Below are 5,039 nucleotides of genomic sequence, written 5' to 3'. Positions count from 1 at the left end.
TGTTCAAATGATTTTTAACAGTGTGCTAAGTCTTCCCAGTTGGGAATGAACAGTCTCTTTAACAAATGGTGCTGGGACAACAGAATTTCCACGTGAAAAAGAACTAACCTGGACCCATACCTTATACCATATGTGAAAACTACCTTAAAATCAATCAAAGACCTAAATGCAAAAACTAAAATAATAAAAATCTTAGAAGAAAACATAGGAGTAACGATTCAGGATCTAGTTTTAAATAATGTATCCTTAGATACAATACTAAAAATACAAGCAACAAAAGACAAAATAGATACATGAGACCTCAGTTAAAAAAAAAAAAGACTTTTGTTTTTCAAAGAGCTTTATCAACAAAGTGAAGAGACAACCTATAGACTGGGAGAAAAAAAAATTTTAAACCATATATCAGATAAGGGTTTAATATCAGAATACACAAAGGACACTTACAACTTTATCACAAAAAGACAAACAACCCAATCAAAAAATGGACAAAGACTTGAATAGACATTTCACTGAAGAAATACAAATGGCCAACAAGAAAAAGATACTAAACATCTAATCATTATGGAAATGCCAATAAAAACTACCATGAGATATCACATCACACCCAGTAGGATGGCTGTGATTAAAAAAGAAAAGAAAGCAATAGGTTTAACGATGGTGTGCAGAAATTAAAACTCTAGTTCATTGCTGGTGGGATTGTAAAATAGCATAGCTGCCCTGGAAAAGTTTAATGATTCCTCAAAAAGTTAAAATAGGGCTATCATACCAAAAAAAAAAAACCAAACTCATTGCTGTCAAGTCAGTTTCAACTCATAGTGATCCTACTCAATTCTACTCGGAGGTATATACCCAAGAAAATTGAAAGCAGGAATGCAAAAAACACTTGTACGCAAACGTTGTTGTAGCAGTATTCACAATAGCCCAAAGGTGGGAATGGCCAAAATCTCCATCAACAGATGAATGAGTAACCAAAATGTGGTGCACACATCGAACGGACTGTTACTCAGCCATAAAGGGAAATGAAGTTCTGATGCATGCAACAACTTGGATGAACCTTGAAAACATTATGCTGAGTGAGTAAGTCAGTCACTAAGGACAAATATTGCATGATCCCACTTACTTGAAATATCTAGAATAGACAAGTGTTGAGAAACCAAAGTTTATCAGCGGTTACAAGGGGAGGCAGAAGTGAGAGAAAAGGGAAAACACAGTGCTTAGGGGACACTGAGCTTCTGCTAAGGGTGATGTGAAAATATGGGAATGGTTAAGGGTGATGGCTGAGCAATATGGTGAACAAAATTAATCTGAATTAATTATGAAATAATTGTACACATGTACACTGAATTGTACATGTGAAGATTATTGAAATGAAAAATATTTTGTTACATATATATTTACCACAATTTTTTAAAAGAATAAGAGCACTTATCCCAAGAAAAAAAGACATGCAATATATATTGCCAAACACTGCTTTATTTAGATGATATTGCTAGAGTTAGTCATTTATGTACTTTGTTCTCTTAGACATAGATTTTAAACATACTTACTAAATATATAATGCAAGTTGCACCACAAGTGGCTAAACACAGGTTTTACACAAACAGCACCGTAGTAGGCTACGCAGCCCCCAGCTCTACTACGTCCAGTTTCTAAATGTGTCAATAAAAAATTGTGCATGTGCCACACACTGATAAATATGGGATTTCACAGAGATACCAAGAGCGAGTTATTTCAGAAACTAGCTCTGTTAAAGAGTATTTTAACATATGTCATTTAACAAAGTACACCACACAACACACTGTTAAACATAACAATTCACAGACACATCACTAGAGTCAGTCATTCGTGCATTTAGCTCTGTTCAACACAGATCTGACATCTGCCACTCAACAAAGTACACATGCTGCAGACACTACCAAACATGGTGTTTTTCATAGATGGCATTACAGTGAGTCATTCAGTAACCTTTTACTTGGTGAAACACACAATTTTAACATAGCTCACTAAGCAAACTACAGATGCACCACACACTGATAAACCGTTTGACAGTGATATCACTAGAGTGGTTCATTCATATATCTAGCTGTTTTTAACAGATATTTACAACTAATGTTACTAAACAAGTTATACATAAAACACACACTGCTACACACCATTGTGAGACATCAGTGCACTCCATTCAGTTAATCACAGAGTTACTACTTTTGTCACTAAACAGACACTAATGCACACAGAGTTGTCAGCACAGTAATACAGAGAGATATCACTAGAGAGTCATTCACTTACCAGCTCTGTAACACAGTTCTATCACATCACTAAGCAAGCCACAAAATTCTTTACACTGCTGAAGACCATGTTAAGGTCCCCTGATGGTGCTGTGGTTAAGCACACTGCCGCTAATTGAAAAATCAGAGGTTTGAACCCCCCATCTGCTGTGCAGAAGAAAGATGTGCCAGTCTGCTTCTGTAAAGATTACAGCCTTGGAAACCCTATGAGGCAGCTCTATTGTCTCCTGTAGGGTTGCTATGAGTCAGAATTGACTCAATGGCAATGCATTTCATTTGGTTTTAAGACGATGTTATAAAAAATTCACTGTTGTGCACCTAACTCCTGTAAACATAGAATTTCAAATTATGCCCTAAACAAACTGGACCAAGAACTGATAAATGTGGTGTTTTCAAAATGAGCCATTCGTGCTCCTAGCTCTGTTAGCCAATATATGTCACTAAGCAAATTGCATATCACCTCACCTGCTAAACACAGTGCTTCACAGAGATCTCAGCAGAGTCAATCATTAACTTATCTAGCTATGTAAACACAGCTTTGCAACATATGTCACTAAACAAACACCTATCCCACACAGTGGAGGTATCGATAGAGTGAGTCATTCACATGCCTAGCTCTGTTAAACAGAGCTTCAATCTATGCCACCAAACTAACTGACACCATGTACCACACATTGCTAAACACAATGCTTATGACTCATGGATATATTATTAAAATAATTTATTTATGCACCTAGCCCTGTTACAGACAAATTTTCCACACATGGCACTTTAACAACTAGGCATGTGCCACACGCAGATAAAGGTGCTGTTCACAAAGTCATCACTGAAATGAGTCATTTATGCAGCTAGCTCTCTTAAACACAGGGTGGCTAAACAAAGCACACATGCCTAACACATGGCCACACAGAGTTTCACACAGATACTTTAACTAGAGTGAATCAATCACACACCTACCTCTCTAAAAACAATGTTTCATCATATTTCACTAAGCACGTTACAACATGATTGACACATGGCTCAAGTTTTACCAATATAGTAATAAAATTAATCATTCAGTCATCTAGCTCTGTTATAGACAGACTTTCTACTTATGTCACTGTAACAACTATGCATATACCACTCATGGCTAAAGACTGTGCTTCACAAAACCCTAAGTGAGTCTCTCACATGGCTACCTAAACACAGGGTCTCAAACATGTCTCCAAACAAACCACACACGCACAACATGCTGGTGAATCCAGAGTGTTACAAAGACATCACTAGAACAAACCAGTCACATGCCTAGCTCTCTAAAACACAGAGCTTCTTGATATGTCACCAAGCAAATGAAAGCATGCTTCAGACATGGCTAAAGACAAGGTTTCAACAAGTTATCACTAGAGTGAGTAATTTGTGCACCTTCTTCATTAAGCAGAGTTTCTGCATAGGTCACTAAGTACACTGTAACCTGCTCCAGAAACTGCTAAACACCGTGCTTCACGGCAACTTTACTGGAGGAAGTCAGGCATCTATCTCTACCGAATACAGTTTTTCAACATATTTCGCTAAACAAACCACACATACACAAAATTCTACGCACAGAATTTGCTGAGATATCACTACAGTAAGGCATTCACACACCCAACTCATTTAAACACAGAGTACAAAGTTGTCACTAAACAAACACACAAGAACCACACACTCCACAACAGAGTGATATGCAGAAACATCACTACATAGAGTCATATATTCACAGCTTTGTAAAACACAGCATTTTATCATATGTCACTAAACAAACTATATTCCCCACACATTGCTAAGGACAGTATAAAACAATGATAACACCAGAGAAAGTTGTTCACACACACACACAGCTCTGTTAAATACAGCGTATCAAAATATGTTCCTAAGTGAACTACACCATAACAATGTAGAAACATGATGCTTCAGAGAGTTATCTCAAGAGTGAGCCATTATGTAAACTAAAAAACCAAGCCCGTTGTTGTCAAGTCGATTCTGACTTAGAGCGATCCCATAGGACAGAGTAGAACTGCCCCATAGGGTTTTCAAGTAGTGGCTGGTGAATTTGAACTGCTGACCTTCTGGTTAGCAGCCGAGCTCTTAACCACTGCATCACCAGGGCTCTGAGCCATCGTATAGCTCTGTTGCAGACAGTGATTTCACATACACACTAAGAAAACTGCATCTGCACCAACCTCTGCTAAACATATTGTTTCATAGAGAGATCATTTGAGTGAGTCATAAATTCGCCTAGTGTTGTTAAATACAGAAAGTCAACATGTCTCTTAAAAACTACATCATGGAGGCAGGGCCAAGATGACTGACTAGGTAGAAGCTACCGCGGATCCCCCTAGCAACAAAGACTCGGAAAAACAAGTGAATTGATCACATACATGACAATCTACGAACTCTGACCATTAAACACAGATCTAGTGCTCGCTTCGGCAGCACATACACTAAAATTGGAACGATACAGAGAAGATTAGCATGGCCCCTGCACAAGGATGACATGCAAATTTGTGAAGCATTCCATATTTTTTGGCATAGAAATGCCATATGGCGAGGGAAACAAGGCGAAATAGGACAATACAAGTTAGGTTTTTACTTAGAAAAATAGGGATAAATATTAAGGTAACCACAAAGAGGTATAACAACTCCACAACTCAAAATAAACACCAAGAAAAACATAACGACTCAGCAAACATAAAGGCAACTACGATGAAAATGAGGAACACACAATTTACAAAGAAA

The 5,039-nt window shown here is 37.5% G+C and overlaps 1 non-coding gene across 1 annotated transcript; it reads left to right on the top strand.

The window, feature by feature from the left end:
* Window positions 1-4,720: 4,720 nt before the first annotated feature.
* On the top strand, window positions 4,721-4,827 carry LOC126065210 (U6 spliceosomal RNA). Its single transcript, XR_007514761.1, has one exon. It is a non-coding gene; the product is annotated as a U6 spliceosomal RNA (small nuclear RNA).
* Window positions 4,828-5,039: the final 212 nt, after the last annotated feature.

The sequence above is a fragment of the Elephas maximus genome, chromosome 21 (assembly GCF_024166365.1).
Source record: "Elephas maximus indicus isolate mEleMax1 chromosome 21, mEleMax1 primary haplotype, whole genome shotgun sequence".
In the NCBI taxonomy this organism is placed as follows: domain Eukaryota; kingdom Metazoa; phylum Chordata; class Mammalia; order Proboscidea; family Elephantidae; genus Elephas; species Elephas maximus.
The sequence above is the reverse complement of the archived record's forward strand: the minus strand, read 5'-3'. Positions and strand labels throughout refer to the sequence as shown.